We start from the raw sequence: 15,739 nt of genomic DNA, 5'->3' as shown, positions 1-15,739 counted from the left end.
TTTTGATCATTATTTTTTATTAGAATATAGTTAAAATATCTAATAAAAATATAATATTATGAAAGTATTTTTCAAAACAAATCTACATATATAATTTTTATGTTTCTAAACTAAATATTTTGAAAGTTATTGACGATCAAAATTTTAAAAGTTTGATCGAATCTTAATAAAGCGACAAATATTTATGATCGAAGGTATATCTATATAAATTCTCTCCCCAGTGCATAGTTTCTTCCACACCTCAAATGATGAGCCCTCATTCAATTATCAATTGTTTCCCATTGGTTGCTAACATTTGAATATGAACATTAAACACCTGAACGTATTTCTTAACTTGTTTTTTATGTTGGATATGCCTAGCTTATGTCTTTAGCAAGACACTAGCTCTCTCTCTTCTTTGATTGTTTGCCACCTCATAAAAATTCCTACGTTACAAGATTATTTACTGTCTAAGAAATAAGCCACGTTAGAGTATTGGGAGAGGCTGTACATCACCTTTAATGCTTGCCAGAATGCTTACAAGGTTTAATTACCTGCATGTTGTTCATGCTGCGCTGCTGGTTCTTGCCTTGAATCACAGGGGTGAAGACCCTGCTCACCCCGTTGGCAGACATGTCGGTGTCGTGTGAATGAGCAGTGAATAGAGAGTGCTTTTGATAATTTTTTTCTGGTGGCACTCTTGGCTGCTTGAGTCCATGGTGGTAGAACTAGCCATTCTTTTATAGTGCCATAATAATGCATCTACCGCATGATATGTGGAGCATAGGTTCATCTTAGTGGTGTAGAGAATTTATCCATGATATGACATATATATATATTCTTTCCGTGAGAATATAGTAAACCTAAGAAATGCTTTGTATGGAGTGTTGTGTTTCCTTCGATGATTTATGTTAGTTATCAACATATGTGTCCAAGTCTGTGGTTCCCGTATAATATCTATCATCGCACAAACGTTGTACTACGCAAGTACAGAACAGAACGGCAGAAAACCTCACATATATAGCTGCTGGGATACGCTTGCTATTCATACAAAAGCATTGATGATAGCAGTCTATAGAGGCTTGCTATGTGGAATATCTGTTGATCTGTACAAGTGGAGAGAGTGACTGAGGTCGTTTGTTGTTAGTCTTAGAGAGATGATTGGTAATTGATATTTAATTTGGCAGTGGCGAAACCCAGCTTACGGCCGTGGGTTGAACCCACAGATTTTATTTTCAAAATACATGTAAAATATGTGAGAAGTATCTAGTGGGAAATCCCATTAAACATTGCAAAACTGAAAACCATGTTAGCCTATATGGTTTTTAAGTTCTGCCTCTACAACTGATAGCTGGCAGTAACATGGCACCTCATCAATGGAGTATATATTTTCATCAATTGGTTGCATTTCACAATACATTGAATCATTTAAATTCCCTTGTGAGAACAAGGAATATATCTTTGAAAATTACTAGGAATATATACTTACGTTGCAATCAGCGTGTACCTTGGAAAGGTGACGTGCGGCTCCAACTCATGTTGTACAATTTCTATTGGCGCAATTATAAGGTTTCAAGTTTGTGTAGAAAACAACCAATCCTCAGTTTAATAGTACAAACATCTCTACCTATAAAATAACTTGTGAAAATGGTACTTACAGTTATATTTATCATGAAAAGCATTTTCATAACAGACAAAATTTGTGATTCTTCTCATACCAGCGTATTTGTATAAATGACTATTGAAGTTGCTTGTTGGAGACCATGTTGATCTCCAAAACATCATAGATTCTTTAAAAACGGTAATATGAATCATCCCATGAATTTTGGCAACCCTCATCTTTATACTAATCATGTACCTGTAAGGAATAAGATGTTGATGGATCAACTCATCTCATTCCACAAATCAAACAACTCACTTAGGTTTAGAGCTAGGATGGGATGATCCATCACTAACCCCTTGCTCAAACCAAATACTCTGAAAGTTAGTCGCACTTCACCCTACACTGAATTCGCTTAGGATAACTTGGAATATATACTTTAGGTTTCACTCAGCATCTAGTGTGTGGATGGTGATAAGAGGTTGTTTCTACTCTGGCTGGGCTATTTTTATTGGTCGAGAAAGAAAAAAAGATAACTTGCACTATCTACCTTGTTTGAGGAATGGGTTCGTCATGATCATCTGATCCTACACTACCAAAAAAAGGTCAGTATAAACGGCTAAAAAAGTTAATAGCAGACGGTTTCTGTTTCGTCTGCCAGAAAGCGTCGGTGATTACCAAAGATTTTCAAATGGGCAACCAACCGTCTACTATATACACATATTACAAACAACTTTGTTCAATAGGCCATCTGTATAATCTTATTTGGGGTAGTATTTGGTTTTTTTATGACCCGTGGGTATTTGGTTTTTCGTCGGTCACCTCGCTTTCGCTTTAGCTACTAAGTTTCTTCTATTTGCTCCTGAGAAGTGGCCTCCGCATCTTGTTGAGCAGTGACCCTCTCTTGTTTTTGAGGAAAAGAGACCGGAGGCAGTTTAAGTTCATCTCCAATCACCATCTTCAAAATAGGAAAATGATAGAAGAATATTCACATAAATAGAGAAAAAAAAAGGAATCAAAGTTTGTGTTTAAAACTTTCAATTAAATTTAGCATGTGTATTAGATTTTGCACTAGTTAAAGCTAACTTTGATATAAAGTCATCTTATCTCAAAAGACTAACAAATCCATAACTTAAGCTCTAGACTTTGAATGGTATTTCCCTAGCAAATTTGCTCGAAAGGAAGGTTTTTTCTAAATATTTAGTTAAGAGAGATGTCATACATGCAAAAGCATACAACACATATGCTACAATTTTATATGCATAGTTGAAAAGAAATTTAGACCAAAATCACTTTATATCACTGTATTACTCGTCCTTTTCTTAATATCTTGTTTTATTTTTGCTGTTCAAAGAAGATAAAAGATTCATCTTAGCAGAGATTCTGTGTCAATCCATCTAGTGACAGAAATATACATGATCATTGGTGTTATTCCATATATATAGAAACAAGAGCATAATACCCAACGTGCTTACCGCTCTCGGAACAGACCATTTAGTGGCATCGTTATATGTCCTAGTGTATTCTCAACCTTTTTGTTTATTGAATTTTCTATGAATCTACATCCAACCTCCTTGGGGTTTTGAACTTGTGTGACGGAGATTAGAATCAGATGGACTCATGGCTTAAGGGGAGCATGTATATAAGACCATCTCGAAGGAGTCTCTTCGTGGATGAGGATTTTTTTTAAGGAATTTTTGTTTTTTTAACATTTTAATGGTTTCTCTTTACGGTCCACGAAGCGCACTTGTTGTCCTAGTGTATTCTCAACCTTTTTGTTTATTGAATTTTATATGAATCTACATCCAACCTCCTTGGGGTTTTGAACTTGTGTGACGGAGATTAGAATCAGATGGACTCATGGCTTAAGGGGAGCATGTATATAAGACCATCTCGAAGGAGTCTCTTCGTGGATGAGGATTTTTTAAGGAATTTTTGTTTTTTTAACATTTTAATGGTTTCTCTTTACGGTTCTTGTTACGAGAGATTTTTAAGGTCATTCTCTCTATGAAAAGATTCTTTTTTCTTTCCTTTATGATTTTTTTAACATGAGCTGTTGAAGATGAGAGAAAATAAACAGGTTCTCGCGTGCACTGACGGTTGTGATCTCCTTCAAGGGCAATGGGAATTGGGAAGTGTACCCTATCCCTCCGCATGATGAGGAAATGGACGTGGGTCATAGGAAGAAATGGATAGTGGTTTCCCGCGCGTACGTGGTTTTCCTTGTAAACACTCAATGACAATGGTGACCCACAAGTCTTTCTCGTGTAGGGCCCGTATGTAAGGGTGCATTTGGATGGAGAGCAATATTAGATGGGATATGACGATTCATATTTTTAGATGGGATGATCTAATTTTTTATTTAATTAAGATAGATGAAATGAATCAATTTTCTGTTTAGTTGATGGGATGAGAGTGGATAGCATGAGTCATATTTTTATTTGGTTGATGAGATAAGAGTGGATAGGATGAGGGTAGACTTTTTTAAGAATTTTAATTAAATGTTGATTTAGTCTTTTTTTTATCAAACCAATTAAAATGAGTCACCAGTGAACTCTAGTTTACTTATAAAAATATTTAAAAAATTTAGACCACTTTTATACTTTTAAATAAAATCGTCAATTAAATAAAAAAAACATAACACACACTTACGCAGTACTGGATAGCTATATCCAGCCGAATCGGCCGGATCGCTCCATCCGGCACATTGAACGAATAATTCTCCCGTGGCCATCCCATCCAACCTTCGGCGCTCAACCAAACGCCTCTAAGTGATTGTCAGTGCGTATTGATCCGGTCCCACAGCCAGAGCAACAGAGAGCACTAGGTTCCCTCCTGTCGAAGCTTTGGTTCAGAGGAGTTGCTATCTAACAGTTTTTTTGGGTTTTTTTGGCAGAGACTGTGAGCTCTACCTTTCTTCAACCGACGACGCTGGCTCGCTTCTGTCTTCTACTCACACCTCTCTCATTAACAATTTTTTTTCACGCTCCCCACCTCAGCACTGGCTTACCGAAGGTCATTCGTCTCCCACGGCCAGCCTCTCTCTGGCAGGATCTATTCTAAAACCGGCAACAAAGTTAGTCCTCTAATCTCCGTCGTTGGCAACCCCTTCCCTGAATCTTCTCAAATGAATCTTGTGAGTCTTGACTGAGAAGACTCGTTGTCGCTGGTTTGTTCCAGTTGCCCAGCACTGTAGCAGAAGGACGGGAGAAGAGAATCTTGCTGTCAGAGACGGGGGACAGGAAGCGTGACGCGCTCGTACGAAGATTACTGCTGCAACTACGGACGTGGTACGAGCTTTCACTTCACTGAACCGCGTCGTTTCCTTCACGGCCTCGTTGCATCAGGTAGGCATCAGCGCCACGAAAACCGAGACGTGCGTTCTCGTCAGGGATAAGCAACGCTCACAGTGCAGCTTCCGCTTGTTCGGTCGTCAATTCCTTGTCCATGCCGTGGGTGAAGCAACATGTTGTTTAATTAGATCATTTTCAACTATAGTTTTTTTATTTTATTTCTTTTCTAATTTCATTTCCTGTTTATACTTTTTTTATTTTCTCTCATCTTCAATAACTTTTTTTCGAAAGGAATCACGAAAAAAATAAAAGATAATTCTATTTTAAAGAGAATAATCTTAAAAATCACTTTGTGAAAACCGTTGAAACGGTAAAAAAAAAAATCTCTTCATAACGAGAATTTTATCTCCGAAGAGAAACTGTTAGCTTTAGTCTTAGAGCTAACCGTTCATGCATTAACCAGCTCATTGAGGGCACTGGCAGGCTGGCACAGCTTCAATATACAGTAATGCGGTAATGCCACAATGTATTTATACAGTTGAAGAGTTGAAAGGGCCACCTGACGGCCACAAACCCTCATTGCATCAATGGATCATCAGTTTTCTAGAGGCTTAATATGGTTTAACCATGTCGTTAACGCCTGATGGCCACGAGGCTAGCTGACACGTATGGTGCACTCGGCAGATCCTGGCAGTGGCAGGGCTGGTTAGCTCGCCACGCCGACTTCTACCGTGAACCTGCCTGGCGAGCCTCGAGAGCTCATCGAAACGTGGCCCAGCCGCGCACGAACTTGATCAGCAGCGACGCGAACGACAGCGCCGCCGTGCTCTCTAGCGCGCGTATGCAGCAGCATACTCGCCACATGCCCGCCGCCCGCCGCGTCGTGGTTCTCCAGCCCGTCCACCTCGCGCGGCGGCCACGCCCGGACCATCCTCTGCCGCACGCGCGCTCCTCCTGCACGGGGGTCGAGGTGAGAAGCTCGACCGCTTCTCTGCGCTGTGCGCCATGCCGACGATGTCGCTGCCCAGGAGGCGCGGACGAGCTACGAAGCCTGCGCCGTGGCGTCCTGTAGCTCCGGCCCAGGACGTGGTAAACCAACGTTTTGGGCGGCACAATGTTCTGAGACTGTCGTTGCTGCTATGAAAGCGATTGAATATCTCAGCAAAAGACAACGAGTAGGTACCTGAATCCAGAAGCAGCGAAGAATCCACACAGCAATGATCAAACAGCTCACAAATGCATCATAGGACGAAGAGCAACGCGAATCGCATGCAAACATTAGTCCAAATGCCATGTATACATATTAAGATGACTAGTACGGTCCACACGAAAGCGACTTCAGGATAACTTGAGCAGAATATTTACAGACGAAGACTGCAAAAGTCCAAACCATGACACCAACGAAAAGTAGCGGATCGACGCCCGACTGGAGTAAACACATAGATACCAAGTATCACTACATTCAGGAGTGCGTGGTGGATGGACAAATTGATCTGGATTTCGTTAGCTCAAAGGAGCAGTTGGCGGATTTGCTGACGAAGCCCTTTCCACGAGATGCGCGTGAAGCCGGCGTCGTCGAGCTCAAAGCATCAGGCCAGCATTAAGGGGGAAGATTGACACTTCAATCCATGCTTGATACTTAGTTAGTTAGCTAGTTAGTTTGCTTCTGTTTGTTTCTGTCAGTTCGTTCAGTTAGGCAGTTGAGCATCAGCCAGCGTAGTGCTGGTCGTGCGCGCGATGTGCGGCTTGATCGGAGCTCGTGGGATGGCACCAGCAGCATGCCGATTGTGGCTCACACATGCTCTCTCCGTTTTGCAAATAAATAGAAGAATCAAACACAGAAAAAAGCTGCAGCTTCGCAGCACCAAAATCACGGAGTTCATCTAGTTTTTCCAACATCAACAGGACGCTCAGTTGCCGATGGACTGGCAGTCGATCGTCGTGGACTGGAAAGCTCTCGAGTATCTGACCGTCGTTCACAGGATGACAAGTTGGCCACTCTAAGAACTTATCCCCGAGCTAGAGGGTTGTGCTTTAAGCGTGGAGAAAGGTGGAACAATGGCCATCGTTACATGTGGTGGAGGAACTATTGGACATTCTTCAGAATCCAGACAGTCCATCTTCTGACTCTCTTGTGGATGAACCTGAAGAGGACACTGTCGGAGGATTAACTCCTGTCGCAAGGATCTCGAGAGACCCCTTTTTAGATATTCGGCCGGAGGGATGATCCTGAATAAGTTCGTCGGAGGAATAAATGGGAATAAATGCAACGGCCGGTGGTGGGGGTGATGACCTAGTGCAAGAAGAAGTAACCGGAATTTAGATAGGTTCGGGCCGCACGGGGGCGTAATACCCTACTCCTGTATGGATGCTATAACTGTCCTGAGGAAGTCCCTCAAGGATGTTGCTGGTTACAAGAATGTTGGCCTAACTAAGAGCTTCAGGCTCCTTGTTCTTCGGACTGGAACTGTGCTCAACCTTGCTCACAGTGTCTCTCTTGCGCTGTGTTCTTTGTGTCTACTCCCGAACTCTCGTTGTTCTTCAGGAGGGATCCATCCTTGCTTCTGTGCCGTCGGCTGTTTTAAATACCCGCCGGCCGAGACATGCCCCGAATGGGAAGGAGGGGGCACGAGTTCCAAGATGCCATGAATGGAAAGGGCGTCATCATTTCTTCTGGGTGAAGTGACCGGGGGTGGAAAATGCGTCGCACGCCCGGTCGCCAGTCACCATAAATGCCCTAGCAACGGACGCCGTGGAGAGGGCCCACCGGGCAGCCGCAGAGCAACCCGGCGTGCTCGCCCTGTCTTGTTCCCTTGCCACAGCAGTGCGGTAGACAGAACGCCTTGATCCTCACGATGTTATCCCGAGACAAGCCGGATGGCACGGGACGGGACCTGTGCAATTAATGACCCCACGCCTCTCTGCCAAAACGTGGCAGGAACTGACGCTGAGTGCGGTGGGAGCAGTTGGAGGCGACAGGCCACGCACGCTCATTAAATGCGGCATTGGGCCTCTGGCTGGTCGACACCTCATCGGCAGGCCCCTCGGGGGCCTTTCTGGGTTGTCGGGGTACCGAGTGCTCGGGGGTACTGCTCACATCCCCGAGCACTCTCTCCCGAGAATGCCTATCCTTGTCCTCGGGGTGCCGGGTGCTCGGGGGTACTGTTCACCTCCCCGAGCACTTTCTCCCGAGCACTCTTGCACGAACCCTTGAGGAACCGAGTGCTCGGGGGCTGCCACGTGCAGCCCCGAGCACTCTCTCCCGAGCACTCTTGTACGGATCTTCGGGGAATCGAGCGCTCGGGGGCTGCCGCACGCAGCCCCGAGCACTCTCTCCCGGAACTTAGCTCTTCTGATCGTCGGGGGACTAGGGTGCTCGGGGGTGACCGGGCACCTCCCCGAGCACTTTCTTCCCGATACTCGAATTCCGTGGATCATCGGGGTACTGGGGTACTCGGGGGCCACCGATCGTGGCCCCGGGCACCTTCTCCCGACACTTGACCTTTTCTCATCCCACAAGAGAGACCTCGCGGGATGGCGCCATGTGGCGGATGGCTGGTCTGGCCTCGCTATTCGGGGACCCCCGGTTCCTGATACACCGACAGTAGCTCTCGGGCCCATTGGCAGGCGATGACCCAAAGACTGCGGATGGGCCCTTCGTCGCGAACGAGGACGAAGCCGGCGTGGACGCCACGTGGCAAGCTTTCGGAAGGTGACCCCTTCGATCCGGGCCTTTGGTACGGCCCAACGGGGAGATGAATGGACACGCGTCCACACAACTCCCGAAGGGCATGACAACGGGACGGGCGGCACGTGCGGTAGCCGCGCAGATCGAGGAAAGTACGCCTGGCAACCGCTGACACCGCACGACCTGTGGGAGACTCGCCTGGCAGTTGCGTCGATCGAGGAAACTATCCCGCCGAGTGTGCTGTGGCAGGAGACGTTTGAATTCTCTGAGGTATAAAAAAGGGGGAGGGGAGCGAACCGACCTCCTCTTTACGCCATCTCGTGATCCTGCTCTTGCTTCCTTCGCGCTCTTGAGCCCTTAGAATCTCCTAGGCGATCAGAGCTCATCTTCCTTTCCGCCGTCCAGACCATCACCCCCCCCCCCCCGATGAAATGCCGAGAGCTGGAGGAAGCCGCCGTGACGGGACTCCGGATGGCGTATTGTCGGAGTCTCGCCTGATGAACGAAGAGGCGGCGGGGAAGATCAGGAAGATGTTGGTCCCCGAGGGCCAGCAGGGGGCCCTGGTGGTGACGCCGGTGAGCTTCCCACCGGCGATGACCCGCCCCGGGCGCATCGTCCTGTTCACATCTTTCGTGGCGGCAGGGCTGGTGCCGCCGTTCTCAATGTTTTTTCTTCAAGTCATCGACACCTACGGCGTTCAGCTGGTGCATCTGAGCCCCAACTCGGTCGTCATCCTGGCGGTGTTCGCCCACTTCTGCGAGATGTTCGTGGGAGTGGCGCCGTCGGTGACGCTCATCCGGCATTTCTTCGCGCTGCGATCGGCCGGGAAGAAGAGGGGCTACTCCATCGTAGAAGTCGCAGGCTGCTGCAATCTCCGGCTGCGGGACGGCATGGGAGAGCGATACATCCCTTAGGTGCTGCGAAGCAAGTGGGAGGAGTGGCGGCGAGACTGGTTTTACGTCGACGTCAACCCCCACGACCATCTCATCCTGCTGGAGGTGGTGGCGGCGGAGCCCTAGAAGGTGACCTGGGAGGTACCGCCGCCGTCGAATGCGCGGCTGGAGCCGGTCTTCGAGCGCATCAGGTTCCTGCGCGACCTCGGTGATGGTGGTGGCGGACTTCCTGCGCCGCCGCCTGGCGCCCCTGCGGGAGCGGGTCCGGCCTTGTTGGCTCTACACCGGGCCTGAAGACATCACCTGGACCCAGATCGGCGCGAGCTGGGACCTGGGCCCGGCGGAGTTGAAGGGCATGCTCCGGGTGGTGACCGTGGTGGATGAGATGAGCTCCCGTGGAGAGAAATGGCGCTCTGCGCCAATCCCGAGCGGGTGACGATCCAGGCGAAGCTGCCGGAGTTCGACGCCCAGGGGTTAGTCGACCGGCAGAGGAGTCGGAGTCCCGAGGTCGCAGAAATCCCCGGGTTGGATGAGGTGGCCGGTGAGGGGGCCACGAGCGGTTCGTCGTGGACTGGTGGCCCGGGCTCCGTGAGCGGCGAGCCGCAGGCCAGCAGTGGGGCCGCTGCGGGCAGCAACCACCACACCGGAGGAGAAGGCACCGCCGGCAGCGGAGCGGCGCCGGCGCCGGAGGACCGGGGGAAGCGCCCCTGGCTCTTCACTCCTGTGTCGGAGTCCCCGTCGTCGCCATCGGCGGGGGCGGCATTCCTAGTTCTAGAGCCGCGCTTTGTTCGGATGGGGCCCGACCCGACGCCCGGAGACCATGTGGCGGCCCCACAGAACCCCCGGCGGAAGAGGAGGAGGGAGGACTCTGGGCCGGCACCTCCGAGCCCGGAGTTCAGGATTCCGACGGTGAAATGGCAGTACCGAAGGCCCACAACCGTGTAAGTCTTGTCCTTCATTCTTTCTTGGGCATGCTTTGTCCGAACTAAGCTCTGGATTTTGATTTTAGTCTTTGTCCTTCTCCTGCAAGCCGCCTGCGGGCGCCGCCGAAGGCCAGGGGTAGCCGGAGGCACCGAGGCCGGCGCCAGCCCCCGAGCCGAGTGCGCCCGAGCCGAGCGCACCGGCGGAGCCGGGGCCAGCGGACACGGCGGCGAAAACGAGGCCGACGGACGCGGCGGCGGAGATGGGGCCGGCGGACGCGGCGGAGACAGGGCAGTTGAACGCGGTGGCCGAGACGAAAAGCAGCCGCCTTTCGAGCATTCGGCTCCGTCCGAGCCTGCCCCGAGCGCGCCGAGCCCGGGGCGGATGACCGTGCGGCAGTTTTTGGGGACCCCGAGCCCCCCGGAGGAGGCTCACAGGGGACCCAGCGCCCAGCCGCCGCCCAGCCAGCCCGCCGACCCTCTCCCGGTCGTGCTTGAGAGCGCCCGAGAGGTGACCGGGCGGCTGGAAGCGGCCGTAGCGGGGGAGGTGGCGCAGCTGGAGGCGGAGCGCGCCGCTCTGGACACGGAGAGAGCGCAGTTTACCACTGCTTGGCGCTCTTTCGAAGACAGCCTCATCGCGGTGCGCGCCGCCAACAAGGACAAACAGCGCACTATGGAGGAGGCCCGCGCGGAGATCGCGCGGGAGCGGAAGGTTTGGGAGGACATCAGCGCGGAGGTCGCGCGGGAGCGGTAAGACGCCGCCCGCCTGGCTGAGGCGTCACGATAGCAGGCTGTCGAGGCCCTTGCCAGGGAGAGGCAGGCACAGGAGCGGGAGGAGGCGGCTGTGAACCGCGAGAGGGCAGCAGAGGCCCTCCAGGCTGACCTAGCTCGTCAGGAGGGCGAGGTCGACCGGACCCGCGCCGATCTCCAACATTGGGCAGAGGAGCTCCAGCACACCGGACTTGGGCGCCCGAGAGGAACTGCTGGCCCGCCGGGAGTCGGAGGTTGCTGAGGCGGCGGCAGCTGCTGCTGCTAGGGAGGAACGGATCGCCAAGTCCAAGGCGGAGCTGACCGCTCGCGAGCAGGCCCTGTCTGACCTGGCGGGGCAGGTGAAGCTGGCCGCCGGCCATGCACCCGGCGCCGGCTCTTCTGGCGTGGTCGGGAGCCAGGGGCTCAAGGAACAGCTACGGATCGCGAAGGAGGAGCTCGAGGCCGCCTTTGTCGAGCGGGCCAGCCTGCAGCTGATGCTGGATGACATCCTCCAGCGGATGCAGCGGTTCGTGGCGGCGGCTGGACTCGGGCAACTCATCGTGGAGACGAAGGTGGGAGGCCCTGGCCGGCACGCCCTAGGCTTCCAGCAGGTCTGCGAGCGCCTCGAGGTGCTGCCCTGGGCCGTCCAGGAACTCGCCGCCCGGGAGGGGCGTGGTTTGGCCCAAGTAATGGCCGAACACGTCCTGGCTTGCTACCGGAGCCGAGACCCGAACTTCCCGCTGGAGCCGGCTCAGGAAGGGGTGGTCGAAGCCGAGGAGGAGGCTGCCCGGGAGGCAATTCGGAGCACCGCTGCCATGGTGGCGGCCGGCTTCAAGCGGGAGGTGCCGCTGCCCCCAGCCCCGAGGAGCGGCCACGAAGGCTCTAACTCCGACTCCGATTAGGCTTTTGTAGTAGCTTTTTCTTCTTCTTTTCTTTTTGACTTGATGTAAATATGGGAGTGATCCCTTAGAACAGCTATCCTTCTTTGTGAATATAATGGAAGCCTTTCTTTGGGGTCGCAACTCCAGTATTCTCCTGAGTACTTAGTGTTGTTTCCGCTGTTTTCACTTGATGCCCCGAGGAGTACTCAGTCGGACCGGCCCCGACCTTTCCTTCCCTGAGAATGAAGTTTTCCCAATCGTCCTTCTCGGTGCGTTCAGCCCCTGAGCCCTCGCGAGTCTGCATCGGCTAAGTCAAAAGACAAAGGCACGAACTTCTTTGCTCGGGAGATAGGTCGATCTAGCACGGAGCACGCCATGACCGGTGAACACTTTTCCACCATGCGACCACTCAGTCAGCAGACCGGAGACACGCGTGGGCGGGAATGTGACCAAGAGTCCCCATGGTTCGGTGGTGTCCAGGCTCAGGACGGACCGGACCGAGCACTGACAGCCCGCCCCTGAGGCCTAGGCTCCGGACTACTCGAGCAGCTCGGCGATAGGATTACCCAGGGCGCCCAGGGACTCGGTAGTGCTCGGGGCCCTAAAAGCGGACCGAACACCACGACCACCATGAAAGACTTCGATCGGACATTACTGCACGCACGGTACACCTTTCTATGGACCGTTCTGTCGTTCTAGGAAAAAGTGGACACGCGGTAGGGTTTTGTGCGCGAGGAGACCATCTCACCGGGCAGATTAGAATACGAGGGTCCCCGAGGATGACTCAGAATGAAATATTATTGAATGCAAATTCGTCTAAATTTAACCACTCACCGGACAGCTGTCAGCCTTTCGGCCAACCGATCCAGGAGGGGCGTGCGCTCCGAGCTCAGGGTGCCTGGGGACTTGGTTCCCTCAGCCGGGGCGCCCGAGCACCAAGGGGCGCGCGAGGAGCCCGGGGTCAGGTGATCTCGACCACTCATGCTTGAGCGGTAGGACCACCCGAGGACCCTTGGGGTCGAGCAGCGACCTAGGCATCGAGGCCCTCGCGGTTGAGCTGCTTTTGATTTGATTGTCGATCTGTGACTGAAGAGAAAATGGAGAAATTCCTTGTTTGGTGCGCTCTGTTAGTGCGGTACTTGTTATAAACTGCTCTCGTTTTCAACCCGAGACCTCTCGAATACCCAGACCGGCGGACAAGAGCAGACAGAGGGATAACCCAGAGGTCCTATAGTTCAGTGGCGCCCGGGTATGACAGACCAGGCCAAGCACCGACAGCCCGCCCCTGGGGCCTAGGCTCCGGACTACTCGAGCAGCTCGAGCGATAGGATTACCCAGGGCGCCCAGGGACTCGGTAGTACCCGGGAGCCTGCCACGACACCGAACACCACAGCCTACCACATCAGACGTAAGTCAGCGGCAACTGCCCGCACGCATACCGATCGGGATTCTTTTATCAGCGGGGAAAAAGAGAGAGCGAACTTTTCTCGCACAATCGAGCATCTCACCATACAGATTAAACATATGGAATCCAGAAAAATGAAATTGACACATGATTGCATTTTAACATTCATGCTGAATTGACAATTTTTTACAAGGTTGGGTGACTTACCCAGTTAGTGGTAGCCCCCGGTCAACTTGGGCCGGGGGGGGGGGGGGAAGCCCCCGGCCTGGTTGACCTGAGCCGCGAACATGGCCATCTACGGGTAGAACTTGCGCAGGTGCTCGATGTTCCATGGGTTGGGGAGCGGTTGCCCGTCTTCTGCAGCCAGCCGGAAGGAGCCTTCTCGCGGGACCCCGATCACGGTGAAGGGGCCTTCCCACATAGGGGATAGCTTATTCTTTCCTTCGCGTGATTGGACGTGTCGGAGAACTAGATCCCCCACCTCGAGAGACCAGGCCCGGACATGGCGCTGATGGTAGCGCCGCAGACTTTGCTAGTAACGAGCCGCCCGGACGGCGGCACGCCGCTGGCGCTCCTCTAAGTAATCGACGTCGTCGCGCCTCTGCTGCTCCTGTTCGCCTTCAGAATAGGCATGCACCCGAGGGGGGCCTAGAGTGAGCTCGGAGGGGAGGACCACCTCAGCGCCGTACACGAGGAAGAAAGGAGGCTCCCCGGTAGCGCGGCTTGACGTGGTCCGATTGGCCCATAGCACGCAAGGTAGCTCGTCGACCCACCCCTTCCCGTGCTTTGCGAGCACATCATAGGTCCGGGTTTTGAGCCCCTTTAGTATCTCCGCGTTGGCGCGCTCAACCTACCCGTTGCTCCGAGGATGAGCGACGGAGGCGAAGCAGAGCTTGATGCCGAGGTCTTCGCAGTAGTCCCCGAACAGGGCACTTGTGAACTGGGTGCCGTTGTCGGTGATGATCCGGTTCGGGACACCAAAACGACTGGTGATGCCGCAGATGAACTGGAGCACCGTGTTCTTGGTCACCTTGATGACTGGGACCGCCTCCGGCCACTTGGTGAATTTGTCGATGGCGATGTAGAGGTACTCATAGCCCCCGATTGCTTGGGGGAATGGACCCAAAATGTCCAGCCCCCAGACCGCAAAAGGCCATGACAGGGGGGTGGTGCGAAGAGCCTGAGCTGGCTGGTGAAGCTGCTTTGCATAGAACTGGCACGCTCTGCAGTGCCGAACCAGCTCGGAAGCATCCTGGAGGGCTGTAGGCCAGTAGAAACCTTACCGGAAGGCCTTTCCGACCAGCGTGCGGAACGATGCATGGCCACCGCACTCACCCTCGTGGATCTCAGCGAGAAGCTCGCCGCCTTCTGCCCGGGAGATGCATTTCAGGAGAACACCGCCTGCGCTACGCCGGTAGAGATCCCCATCTACTATGGCCTAGCGTTTGGACTGCCGAGCAACTCTTTCGGCAGACGCCTCATCCCCGGGGAGGAACTTTTCCTTCAAGTACCCTCGGATGTCGTCCATCCACGAGGCATCTTGAGAACATTCAGCAAGTGCAGCGCACTGGCCGGACGGCGGCACCCTGACGGGGCTTCCCACTGAGGGCGCCGCCGGGGTCCCCTGAATTGAGTTCGAGGTTTCCCCTTCGCCCTGTTCGGCAGGCAGGACGGAAGGCCGTGTGAGTCTTTCTTCAAAGACTCCGGCAGGGACACGCGCACGGGAGGAGGCCAGGCGGGAGAGGTCGTCGGCCAGAGCGTTGTCGCGGCGAGGGATGTACCGCAGCTCCAGGCCATCGAAGCGCTTCTCCAGCTTCCTGACTGCCGCCACGTACGCCGCCATTTGAGGATCCGTGCACTGGTACTCCTTGGATACCTGGTTGACTACCAGCTGGGAATCTCCCTTGACCAGGAGGCGACGAATCCCGAGGCCCACCGCGGCTCGGAGGCCAGCAATGAGACCTTCATATTCCGCCATGTTGTTGGATGCGCGGAACTGCAGCTGCACGACGTACAGGAGTTCTTCACCCGTTGGGGAGGTGAGAACCACTCCGACCCCCGCGCCTTTCAGCGAGAGGGAACCGTCGAAGTGCATGATCCAGTATCCGGGCGCATGATGCCCGGGATATGCATAAATCTCTTCTGGGACGTCCTCGGGGACGGGTGTCCACTCTGCCACGAAGTCAGAGAGTGTCTGGCTTTTGATCGCCTGGCGACTGACAAAATGCAGGTTGAATTCCGCCAGCTCCACCGCCCACTTGACAATACGCCCGGTGCCTTCTCGGTTCCGGAGGATAAGTCCCAGTGGGTACGTGGTAACCACTAAGACC

This window comes from Phragmites australis, chromosome 2 (assembly GCF_958298935.1).
Source record: "Phragmites australis chromosome 2, lpPhrAust1.1, whole genome shotgun sequence".
NCBI classification, from domain to species: Eukaryota; Viridiplantae; Streptophyta; class Magnoliopsida; order Poales; family Poaceae; genus Phragmites; species Phragmites australis.
Note: the sequence above shows the minus strand (reverse complement) of the source record.